Consider the following 13,570-nt stretch of genomic DNA (forward strand, 5'->3'; position numbering starts at 1 on the left):
GCAGCAGCAGCATCTCAGCAGCCTCAGCACCACCAGCCACAGCTGGTGAGGGCGCCCCAGGCTGGGCTGGCACTCACATTCCCAGCTGGAGAGAGGCTGCTGAGAGAGATGCTGCTGTGAGACACGTGGGAGCTGCAGACAGAGGCACAGTGACCTTGTCTTAAAAAACCATCCAGGGTGAGAGGCCTGTGTGTGGAGTGGAGGAAGACAGCCAAGGGCCAGGGGGTCCTTGGATTCTTGGATTTTTTTTCTCCATTCTACACAATTCAGGCTTTAGGTATTTACCTGGCATCACTATGCTGCTCTTCTTGACTTCAGCAAGAGTCAGGAAGACTCGCAGTGCATGAGGCAGGATAAGTCTGCAACCACACACACGGGAAGTTCAGGCTCTACAGTAACAAAAGGAAAATTCCAGGAGAGTTCTCATAGAGACAGTGATGACTTAACGTCATAGAAGCACAGAATCATAGAATGTCCTGAGCTGAAAGAGACCCACAAGGATAATGGAGTCCCACTCTTGGCCCTGTATAGGATGTCCCAAGAATCCCACCATGTGCCTGAGAGCATTGTCCAAATATTTTTTGAGCTCTGTCAGGCTTGGTGCTGTGACCACTGCCCTGAGGAGCCTGTTCCAGCACCCAAACACCTTCTGGGTGAAAAGGGTGAAAACCCTTTTCCTAATATCCAAACTAAACCTCCCCTGACAGCTTCATGCTGTTCTCTTGAGCCTAATTGCTGGTCACCACAGAGAAGAGATCAGTGCCTGCCCCTCATCCTCCCTTCATGAGGAAGGTGTGCACTACATGAGGTCTTTCCCCTCAGCCTCCTCTCCCTCAGCCTGAACGAGCCAAGTGACCTCAGCTACTCCGTGTGTGGCTTCCCCTCCAGGCCCTTCACCATCTTCATGGCCTTCCTTTGGACAATTTCCAATAGCTCTGTGTCCTTACATCCTCAGCCTCTCTTATTGCCACTCTAACAGCAGATGTAGGAATTAGACCTTCAGGTGCAATTCTTTCCACAAGTTTGTTGATTTACTAAGTACCAGACATACTTCATCCTTTTGGAAACCAGCTTTCAACTCCTTTCCCCACACAGAATAAGTTATTAAGGTACAAATAAGAACTGATGGTGAATAATGGAAATCTCCTCCACTAAATGTGTTTTGTTTTATTTTTCTCTTAATGTGAACCATAACCTCTGCAAATACCAGAAGAGTGCCTATTTCTTTAAGAGGATCTATATGTTCCCATAAATGCACCCACACAAAGTGCTAAATTACTCTTCCAAACAAAGGGTACTGCATCTCTGAACCACGACAGAGGTGTGCATGAGCTGTCTCTGAACCAGCTCTCTCAGGAGCAAGGAACAGAGGCTGCTCTGCTTGGGCTAAAGTCCCCTTCTCCCAACATCTGTGCACCCCAGTGATGTCCTGCTGCAGCTGGGCACCAGGCTAAGTTATAGTGCCTCTCTTATCCAAGCTGGCTCATGGATCTTTGCATCTTTCAAGTTCAAATGCTGCTTCTGAACAAGCTACATTTTTGCCAAATATGCCATTTATGGCCTGATTATATCTTTGAACCAAAATCCTTTAGTATTCATCATGTGAAGCAATGCTGGGAATGTTTCACCATTTTTCCCCTGTGCTGATCCAGCAACCAGCCAGGAGTCCAGACTGGGGCATCACACAGAGGAGGGCGGTGGCAGATCACAGGAAATGTGGTCCTGCCCTCCAAAATGCCAGAACAGACTGGAAACCTGAATGGCAAAGGCAGTAGAAATGTGTATGATTGATTGAAAACAAAAGATCACTTATACCATAAAGTGTGAAGGGTGTTTGGAAAAGAGGGATAAGGCTCAGGGTGTCTGTCCCCTGTTCCATATTTTGACAATAAATAAGTTTACACTTGGTAAAAGGACATATCTACAGTGTAAATGGCTGTTCCTCAACTATTTGTCCAGGCTCCTGTTCAGACAGTGAAGGTAAAGCTTGAGCATGATTTTTCTGTCCTAAAGCATGCATTTTAAAGGAGTTATCTGGGTAGCACCTTAGAAATATCTATTTCTCTGCCCTGTCCACAAAAAGAAAGCTGGTGGCTACTTTGAATGAAGCTGATTCTACTAAAGTAAACTGAAATAAATTCCACTCATGATCAGGATCTCAGGCAAAATGCACTCCTAGGCCTGAACATTACCATAGAAGAATTATCAATGCCATTGCAGCATGGGGATCCTTGTGTAAAAATGTGAGGGAGGATGAGCAAATTTCATTGCAGTTCAGGGTACTCCAAGATTATATGAGTGGTCTCCAAAATTAAAGGGGCTGGGGAAGGGCACAGCATTTATCCTCTGATGGTCTGGCTGCACAAACTAAAGTCTCACAGGATGAGCTAGAGCAAATATTTCTCTAATTTTGTACCTGTGCAGCCATCAGAGGAAATATTCTCACCCAATGCAAGCCTGCATTCCACAGTGGGAGCAAACAGAGGGGCATCACCTCCAGACAGTTGAACTCCAGAGGTGGGACACAGGCAGAAAAGAGAATTTCTGATGAGAACATTATCCCCATCACAAACGCACCACAGCTTAATAACCATCTTTGATCATGAGATGAACTGGAATGGACAGTACTTAAACCAAGGTACACTTCAGCACTCACACACTATAGCTGGTAGCATATACACATTTTTAGATCATGTATCTGCCTTAAGACTAAGAAATACTGTTCTTTCTAGCCAGAATAAGCTACAGGGATTCTGTTGCCAACCATAACATATAAAAGAACCTATAAAATTACAGTCACACACTAAGGCATATGTCTCACATTTAACTTAATGTTTATCTTGTCAGGAAATTCAGCTAGACCATGCCAACATTTTGTTTCATTCATGCTGTCTTCAAAATCATCTGTTGTTGAGGGAGGAAAAGGAAGGGGAGAGAAAAGAAAATGCAACAGAATGATCCATATATATATATATATATGAAAGGGACAAAATTCAAAATAATCTCATAAATTCAAAATAATCTCATAAATAAGGCTCAAACCCAAAAGCATCATACAAAGGACTCCATAGTAACAGCATTCACCTTTACTTTACATGGATTGAAGTTGCCATCCTTAATTTCATCTGTAAAATAAACAATGTTTCTAAAATTCTAAGTCACAACTTGTGCCCTTCACTCATCTACAACATGAAGTGGGCTCCTTGATTTCTGATAAGCCTCATTCTGCTGAAAGGTTTTGTGGGTGTTGCTGCTGAGGAAGTCACCTTCACACACTACAGACCTGGTATCAGCCAGTCCTGAAGAGCACACTCATCAGAAAATCAATTGGAACACAAAAAAAGCAAAAGAGTGAAAAGGCAGCTACTTCTTTCAAAATTATCTAAAATATCTTTATTTCACTCATATTAGGAAAAAATATTTAAAACTTAAAACACTTAAAACACAGCTTACACAAGTAAATAATTAATCATCATGAATTATTTAGAGATATGTGGACTTAATATGTTTACAAGTCCCAAGCTGTTTTACAAAAGAGGAAACATTTATATAATTGGCCCTCAAACTCTTTTTAAAATGCTCCTGCTATGCTGAGGGTTCTGATTATCAGTGGCACTGGTCCTGAAAGAAAAGCTTTTATAAACAGAGTGTTTGGTGGGAAGATAAGAGCAGTGGGAAATGACTAAGTAAGGTGATCTTTTCTTAGTAATTGCTGATTATTGCTGCTGAACAAGATGATTCTTCCAACCGCCATCCTGTAAGCCTTGAGTTATCTCAGGTGTGGTAAAAGGTCTCCAAACCAGACACAATTAAGTCACCTGACCTGAGGCATCATCTCTGTCCTGTGTTGACTATATGATGCTTTTATCCCCAAATCGTCTCATTGGTTTATGCTGAATAATAATAAGTTTTGCACCTTTAAGACTTGTTGCAGAGAGTGAAAGGGGGGAGAGAAGAATCGCACAGTTCTTTTTTTTCTTCGCTCAGACATTGCACATACTCCCCCGCATTCCTCCTCCAGGACTGTGTTGTCTGCGGACAGACAGACGGCAGGACAGAGAGCTCTCCTTTTGCTTTTAGTTAGTTTTAGCTGGCTGAGGCAAAGAAGAGTCCCTGGACTGTGGTTTTTCTTTTCCTTTTCTTTGGACCTCTTGGAACCTGCTCTGGACTGAACACCCAGGGGAGCACCGGCAGCTCGCACCTGTGGCCACCGGGCCGGGCCGGGCCTGGCCTGCGACAATTCCAGCACCAGAAGGACTGATAAGAGACTGAGTGAGCTGGGCTGCAACCCGGGGGGTTTTCTCAGTTGGTCATCTCTTTTAGAGCGGCAAGGGGTTTTATTGTTTTAATATTGTTAGGTTCTATTGTTTAATAAACAGCTTTTTTCCACTTTTCTTCAAGGAGGTATTTTCTCCCGGACTGGTTGTGGGGGGGAGGGGCCGATTGAATTTATCCTCCTACTAGAGCCCCTCTGGGGACTCTCTCTCTCTCTCTCCCAAAATTTTGCTCTAAACCAAGACATCTCCCAGAACAGGCATGTGCCATGGACAGACACGGGGCAAACCAGCCCCACTGCGCAGCAAACAGCACCTTCCCCCTGGCAGTGAGTATTCCACAAGTCCCCAGAGGAAGCCACTTATGCTGAGGAATAAACCTGCCCTTGACAGCCCAAGAAGGCTTTTGATAAGTTCATTTTTACCTCTGTCATGCTCTGCATACCACCCTCCTCTCAGAGTTGCTGCCAGTTTCCCCAGGATATCTCCATGGTCAGAAGTCCTCATTGAAATGCTCTTTGCAGGTGCTGCCAGACCTCCTGCCTCACCCTCAAAACTCTCTCTGAAAGCTCCTGATGACCCTGGTCCTTACAATTCAGAAAATTTCAGAGGCCATTCACTTTCTGTAATAGAAGTATAAAAAGCTGGACTAGATAAGCCCTAAGAAGGCTGGTCTGACCCCACAGGTGACCCTGATTTTAGCAGGTGATTGGAATAGATGTTCCTTCCAACCAGAATTATCCTATGAAACTATCCTGTGAACAAAAATAGCTTTTTACTATTCACTTCATCAGAGAGTAAGTACAATAGCAGTCCCAGAAAGAAGCTAAGACTGGCTAAGAAGGACAGGCAAGGAAGGGAGTCATTCCTGGTGCTCCCTTTTATTAAGGTAACCTCGACTCAGAGAAGTCCACACAAGGAACACCTATTCCAAGAGAAAAAACTCTGTGCTTTGCCTCTTCTGCCTCCAGCTGAACCCTCAAACTCCAAACAGCCCCAGAGGAGACACAAAGGAGATTGATGTCCTTGGATCTCCTGGTTGTAATAAAGCAAAAAAAAAAAAAATTTACAAAAAAAAAAAGCTCAGGTGCTGACATTTCTTCATGCAATATCCTGACATGTTCTGCTCTGAGGGAAGCACCTGTGCTTGTACAGACAGCAGGCACCTGGCTTTGGGAGGGAAGCAAGACAGCAGTGATGATGCAGCCCCTGCATTCCTCCTACCTGCAGGTGCGGTGACCAAAGTAGCTCCAGCCATATCCTTGTCCATTCCCATCCCAGCCACAGGTCTCAGTATTCAAACAAGGGAAGGAGTCCTACCACAGCTGGGTTTTCTTACATATAATGCAGGAATTTCAAATTAGAGCATTCAGGCCTCGCTTGTTGTCTTCACTGTCTCAGCACTTTGTGTTTGTATCTTTTATCTGGAGACAATGTCTCATCACTTGTGCCCAACACAGTCAATTAACTCCCTCTTTTCAGAGAGCACTTTTCCTCATCTTGGCTGTGCTGGGTTAGAGGTTGGACTTGATGAGCTTAAAGGTCTTTTCCAATTTAAATTGTTCTATGATTGTGTGATTCATCTACAAGGCGTTCCTCACCTTTGATCTACCATCTGACAATGCAGCAGAGATCCATGTTGTACTGCTGATTCTGGCATTAGATGTGTCCTAATTTCATCTAACTAACCTATTTCAGGGTACCCTATCCCCACTACATCTATGCCACTTTTAGCTTATTGTCATGGAGATTTTGAAGCTCAGAGCAGAAAAACGTGTATGCGCTAGACTGAATTTCACCCATGCAGAGCCCAGGTGGAGAGGCTGAGTAAACCCTGGGAGGTGGTAGGAACAAAACAGATCAATCCCCTTGACCACACCATGCAGCAATAACTCCAGGGCTCATAATTCAGCAGCAATCTTGACATCTGCTGTTTGTCCCCAAGCAGGAGCAGGGAGCAGTGGAGCAGAGTAGCCATGGTTACATCTCAGTCGCTGCTGCTGGTCACTCCCATGTTGTTGGGTGATTCCATGATCACAAAGTCCCAGCCTGGGACAAGATGGCTTAACAAGTACTCTGATGCAGCCCATTTCACCCTATATAGTCTGTTTATGACTCTGGATAATGATTAACTTTCCAAGGATATTAATTAACTTGCTCTGAGGGGCCTTGCACACCTAAGGTAGCGTTAGGCAGTCACACAAATGAATCACCACAGGGCACTGCAGATCCAGCAGCTGCCAAAAGCAAGGGGAAGCCATTCCCCCCACTGCCAGAGTCCAAAGTGCCTTCAGCATGTGCTGCTGTAGGCAAGAGGGTAATGCTGGTGTGTATTTTTAGTTCAACTAGCAGAGACTATTTCTGCACTCCGATGTCTGATGCTGAGCTAGCCCACCTTCTGTTTCTCCATCAGGGTATTATTATTAGCTGCACTAAACCAATGAGCTCCTCAGCACAGCAAGTTTGATAAAGCACTAATGTCACCCACTACCAACACAAGGCACCTAAAGAAAACAAGGCCTAATTTACAATGCTACTAAAAATTAGCAGAAGTCTGATGATCATTCTTCACTAGCTTTTTTCACTTGTACTTATTTTTTCTTTTTTTTTCCAACAATCTTTCTTCCCTCTTCAGACAAAAGAATTGATGCAATCCAAAAGAATTGAAGCAATCCAAATGAATTGATGCAATCCAAAATCTATTCCTCCCTTCCCCACCACAAAAGAAAGAACACATCTAAAGGCTTTTCACGTCACCTTCTGGAATTATTATTAATCTCCATTTCATCCATTCATCCATATGGACATCTTTCAAAAGAGTATCCTTGTTGAAATAATGTCTATCTGCCTTGTAATCTTCTGCCTCATAATGCCCCTGACTTTGCTGCCTGGTTCCCCAAGCAAAGACAAGGAATGTTCAGGTGGTTGTGACATCCCAGGCTAAAACAGCAGCTTGACTTCGATCCATCCATGGCAGCCAACAAAAGCTTTTCGACCCAGAGGGCTCAGGCTTCCATGCCTTTCTCAAACAACAAGCTCTTCACAGCCTTGTGCATTATCTTTCCTTCTGAAAAGACTTTTGTGCACGGGGATGACTCCTGCTGCTCCTGAGGTCAGTGGCAAACATCCCATAGCCTCCAGTGGTGCAAGGGCTGGGTGGCTGTGGAGCAAAGCACTCTAGAACATCACACAATGAGACTCTATTTCCTCTAACATCTACTGTAGCAAACTGCACCCTCACACAGCTCAGCCTAAGCGCAGCTGCAAAGGGAGAGGGAAATGGAGAGGAAACAATGAGGCACAGGCAGAAAAGAGAAGTTTTCAGCTGAGATTTTAAACCAAGACAGGCAGGAAAAGAAAATAAATAGCACAGTGAGATTGCAGGGTGTAGAACAGGTTTATTATGCAGGGCAGTGTACTCTGTAAGCGCCTGTAAGAAGAGATACTTGCAGCAGCAGACACTCAGTTCTAATGAAATCCATCTGCCTTGTCCCACAGAGATGCTCATGTCCTGTGACGCGGGGTAGTTGGGCCCTAATAGTGCAGAAGAGCTGTGCAGATGTGAGCCAGTACCTGCAGCACTCAGGTGCTCAATCACACAGAGGGAGAGCACTTGCTACACGTACTGGCAGACTGCCAGCTCAAAACCTGTAGCCCAGAGTTCTCTACAGAAACTAAAATACCGTAAGAACCCAAATTCATATTTAGAGCACACAAATCCAGAAAAGTGGCATACAAAGATGTGATCTCCCAAAAGTGGGTGTTGCCCCATTCTGCCCCATCACCTCTGAAACAAAATGGGAGACTTTTTTAGGCAAATAAAATCAGTGATTTCATGCAGACACCTCAAAGCTGATACTTACAAGCCAAGGGCCTATTTAGCAAGAATATGAGGTTACATCATCTATAGGCATCATCTCCCTGCAATGAGGTCAAATCAAAGCCACTGAGCAGAACAAGAGGCTATGAGTGGAAAGGAGGAGATAATTTAACAGAGATGGAAATTTTCATTCTGAAACACCTCTCTCGTCCAGGATTCAGTGGATGGAAATCCTGGTCCTTTTGCTCTGTCCTTTAAGAAATCATTTTCTTACAACAGGACTACTTTTCCTACTGCTACAATGGTTTTGGCAGTATGGGTTGACAAATTGACCAAGATACAAGCAACATTTCACTCAAGCCACATTCTCCAAATAATACTCATGTTCTTTAGGGCCATAAAAAGGTAATAGGACTGTGCTTGCCAGTGTCAGAAATAAATGCAATGTTAACAATGAGAGAAACCAAAATTACACATTGGAAGATGGTGCAGAACCAGATTCCTTTCCAGCTGTGCAGATCTGTATAGCAATACAATGGGAAGGTTTTTTTGCCCAACTAGCTGGGCCAAAAAAGAGCCTAGTCCTCCCCAGGCTGCTAAATGGTGGCATCAGGGTCCTAACAGAACAGGTAGTCCCTACCAAGCCAAGTTACAAAAAGAAAGTCCCACTTGTCATTGTGCTGCATTCTGTGAACCCTCAAAAGCCAGTGAACAGGGTCTGAGGTTTACATGCAAAGAAGACAAACATCAATTTACTGTCATACCACTGCTATGCATTTTCAGCACAAGTCTGTTGTTTAATATCTGCAATTTCACCTCTAAATTCCAACAGAGTGCACAAGGTCTTAGCTATCCATGACAACACCCCATAGCTAAGAACAAATAAAACAAATAAAAAGGAATTAAGATGAATATAACTACTAGATACACGTTTTATAAATATACACATACATACACACACATATATATATATGTATGTATCTATATATACTAGATATACTACTACAAAATCAAGAGTTTAGTGGGTATATATACCAGGAAAAGGTCAAAGTACTGCTTATGTTGTCTTAGTCCCATGATCCTAAGGATGAGAAAAGACAACAGGTAGGAAGAGCATATCAGTAGTAGTACCTCATGTGCAGTAAGAGAAGTAAATTTTGTGGGTCCCTCTGTGACCACTGAAAATGATCTTAGTACTGAAATATACACTGGGTCAGAGGTGTGGGGGTTACAGAAACAAAGAATTCACACCAAGGCATGTCTGAACCCAAGAAAGAAGCAGAAATGCCATGAGATTTATGGCAGATTTATAGGAGGACCAGAAGAGCTTCCCCCCTCCCCCCCAAAGGTTTTCTCTTTCAATATGGGACAGCACATGGATGTCAGCAGCATCTGAGTGTACAAAATTAAGAAATTCTTCCTTTTACACTTTGTTTGGATACTCCATCTGTGGCAGTGGAACGGGGAAGAAATAAAACTGCTGAATAACACAGTCCTTAATATTGCAGGCACTAATAATAGGATTAGAGAGAGAATAAAATCATATCCTCTTGGATTTGGAACATTTGGAGGAAGCCAGCTTCTGACTCACTCTCCCAATAAGTTGAGATGAGGCATGTCACGGTGCTGACCTTCTGAAGGAGGATCAGCCCAGCAGCTGCCCAGGTGGTTTCACTCCCTCCTGGAGCAGTGTTAGCAGAGGTCATGCTACATCACAGGCCCTGAGGTTCTTGCAGCATGTCAGGCACTACCAGCATGCAAGGGAGGGAGCTGGGTACAGGGGAGGCCAGAAGAAACGCACACAAAGTGAGACACCTGCACTGTTTGTGCTCGTGGACACAGTTCTGTCAGAGCTGTGCTGGGGGAAGCACAGACACTCAGATTGTCTCCCCAGTGGGGGAAGAAGGTTTCAAACCATGAGCAAGGAAAGTGATGGAGCCCAGGGGTTACAGAGCAAAGAGACCCAAAGCTTGCACCACCCGAGCCAGTAGACCAGGAAGGAATTAAAACCTTCCTGAAGGCTGATGGGCTGTTTGCTCAGTGGGCACAAAGATTCCCTTTGCATCACCATGGGTATCATTTAGACTAAGAGAACTTGCCAAGACCACTCTGACTCTGCAAGAAGATGAAAACTGGCAAAAAAAAGGTTATTTCTGTATCAAGTATGGACTGGGTACATTATTTTAAGGGAATTAAACAAACAGAGCAGTGTCCAGGTTCTAAAGCAAAGATCCCATTGTCCCCCTCCTCACGGGGAAAACTTTTCCATGGTTAAGTGTCTGTCTCATTAAACAGTGAACCTAGCCAATCACAATAGAGTGTAAAGGAAAAAAACCACAATATTGCAAGAGGGAAAATAACAGAATGTTATTATTGAATAGAATAATAAACAGCAGTGTACACATAGGTTCAAAATAAAATGAATAGCATTGTTAAACTAAAGGCAAGATAAAACATTCTTCTTCAAATCATCTTTTGTTTCAACTTACTACAGGGCAGGATCTGGAAAAAAGCATCTTCCTTATTGAAAAAAAACAAGCAAACAAAACCAAAAACAACAACAAAAAAACCCAATAACAACAAAAACCACCCAAATCCTGGCTGCAGCATTTCCAAAATTCCTGCCTTAACCTGTCGGCAAATGCTGACTTTAGAACAACATACTACTATATAAATCGTCTTTTGTTCTGAGCTCTGAGAGCCACAGTGGGTGACTAATGAAAATTAGAAAGCACGATTTTAAAAGATGCTTAGTTATATCATGAGATACACATTTTTTCCCCTTGGAACAGTGCTAGTGAACAATAAGGGAGCATTGAGGGGAGCAGCTCTTAACAGCTGTGCACAAAACAAAAGAAAGACTGTGTTCCTGTCCATTACTAAACCCATAAAATAAAATATAATGGAAAAAACACATAAGGCAAAATGAAAAAAAAAATCTTTCCTAAGCTTTTCGGGTTAAGAAATGGAAAGAGCTGCAGGACTGGGGGACACTGAGAATAAAATACTGGATATCTGAGGTGGGGAACAGCCTTGCTGTTTCCACTGATATCAGCCTCAGTGCCCTGACTTTCTGACTTTCCATGAACAGCCCTCCATAGAGGATTTCTATGGCCAAGCAATGCTCATGAAAACATCAATCCTCCCTGCCTTAACCAGTGTCATTTCTAACAGAAGTTTTCAGCCCTGTAGCAATCAAAAGTCCATGTATGAACTCCGGCTTCTCCATAATCACCTGCCCACCTCCAGCAGCAAAGCAGGACTGTGCAGGAATACCTGCAGAGTGTTAATGTGTAATACCCAGAGCCCTTTGACCTTCAATCATCTGCTTGTGCTGATGGGAGGGTCACAGCTCTGTGTCTCACTGAGCTGCCCCTGGATTATGCACTGTACATCTCTGCAACACATGTAAACAGGATTGTGGCTCTGTTACTGGTGTCTGAGTGTCAGACACATGAGCAGGTTTACACTCTTTTTACATTTTGACAGACACTTTTATTCCCTCTCTGTTACTACAAAGAAGTCTCAAGACCTAAATATTCTCTGAATTTGAAGCAAGCACCAAATCTCATGCAGAAATACACCATGTAATGTGCCCAGACTCTTAAGGACTGTAGCCATACAGTGCTTTAGTTTAATTAATGTAAGTATCCAAAATCCTCCTCTTCAGTTAAACTTGGTGTCTATGAGCACTGTCATTACCACAGATCAAAGAGCCCTTGTAGAGAAGACCTGTTGTGATGAGGTCAAGTTCCTCAAGAAATTATTTTTCAGATTGAAGCACTGATTCCAAATAGCTGCCTATATTTCCTTTTTCTACCCTTTACCTTATCAATTTCCCTTGAGATGAAAAATAATTCCCAGGTTATTTTTACAGCACTTCTGCATAAGAACTGGACATGAGCTCCTGCTCACCCAAATTCCTCGTTCTGTAGCTTGCAGGAGGAGAATGTTTGTAAACACAGAGAAAAGGTGGGTGCAATTCTGCCCTCTGTTCTGTACCTATAAACTTAAATTATATTCCAGCTCCTGCTGATTTTAGGAGGATCTACAGACATAGCAAAATTTAGGACTGGGACCAAAAACCACTCTGATTTTCAAATCCAGCTGAACATGAGAGACAGGTGTCTCTTAACCTACGTACAAGGATATACATATATATAGAAATATATAGATACACACAAGTATACAAGTAATTGTGTTGGGTCATACCCAGATCATCCCCATGTTTGAATTAGGAAGCATTTCCAGCATTGCACAGACAAGGATGATTTAGGGAGGACAAGGGACACCAGAGAGAAAGAACAGGGTTTTGGAGGAGACAGAGACAGCAGCAGCGTCAGATCTCTTTCTCCTTACTGCTGACAATAACAAACAAACAAAGAAATAAAAATAGTTCTGTGGAAGTAGAAAGAGCTCTCTGCAGTCACTACACAGCAAACAGTCACAGCTTAAACACTTGGCTTAAACTTACTTCTTATTGTCCCTCCCTTCGTGCTCCTCAGACATATGCACTCACCCTCATCTATTTGCTTGCACAAGGACATTCCATAGCTTTGTATCTCTTCTGTTTATAAATGACAAGGACTGTCCTCGTTTGCTTTTGGATCAGAACTATTCTTCCTACCTTCTGAAATGTACCCACTGCATGCTTTCTCACAACAGATGAAGTGAACATCTTTTACTGTGTGGCCATCAGATGCACATCTTTGAGATAATTTTATTTTTATTTATTTCTTAGGAGGTGTAAAGGTTTAAGAGCAGTATTTTTGCAATTTTATACATACATATATTCTCAGGTATGACTGCATTGATAATGTAATAATTTATTCTGGTTTTAAAGTACTTAAGGTGAATCTGACAGTTGTGGACTACAGTGAGGTTTCTAGTCTTGTCTGTTCATATACCTCTCTGCTTTACAGCTCTCTGCTGAATATGATGAGAGAGATTTATTTGTAGAGTGGGTAGAGACAGAAGTCCGTTGTCGCATAATTTTTTTTCTTTAAGGGTTATTAATTACCATGTCAACCTTTGCTCCGCTGCTGCTGCCCACTTTTATTTTAGAAGCGCAGCCGTTCCCCACTCTGCTCACATTGTCCCCCCCCCCCCCCCCACCCCCTTTTCTCTATCTGGGTGGAGGAGAGAGAGAGGGACAGTATGGCAGGGATGGGGAACATGAGCTGGAAAACATGCTTGCCTGGAATTGTCATCACACCGCTGCTGGAAGGAGCGAGCCGGAAAACTCGCAGCCAACACTCGCACGCAAACACACGCCAGGCACACAGCACATCGATCCCATCCCGGGGAGTTTGTGAGCAGCCCCACAGCTCTTACCTGGCTGGTCTGGGATCCCTCTGCAGTGCAGCTCCCTCGGCTCCCTGTGCCCTATTCCCCCCGGGAGCAGCGGGGCCGGGGCTGTGACCGGGTGCCGGTGCGGGAAGGGGCTGGCAGGAGCTGGCGGGAGGCCCCGCGGGGG

General features: G+C 43.6%; 1 protein-coding gene across 1 annotated transcript in view; it reads right to left on the bottom strand.

The window, feature by feature from the left end:
• The window catches only part of FAM135B (family with sequence similarity 135 member B), a 193,706-nt gene extending 180,159 nt beyond the window's left edge, over positions 1-13,547 (bottom strand). Inside the window, exon 1 of the mRNA XM_005429890.2 lies at positions 13,429-13,547. The gene's annotated coding sequence lies outside the window, so the exon portion shown is untranslated. The remainder of the gene's footprint in view (positions 1-13,428) is intronic.
• Between the last annotated feature and the right edge of the window lie 23 nt (positions 13,548-13,570).

Source organism: Geospiza fortis, unplaced genomic scaffold (genome assembly GCF_000277835.1).
Source record: "Geospiza fortis unplaced genomic scaffold, GeoFor_1.0 scaffold382, whole genome shotgun sequence".
Classification (NCBI taxonomy): domain Eukaryota; kingdom Metazoa; phylum Chordata; class Aves; order Passeriformes; family Thraupidae; genus Geospiza; species Geospiza fortis.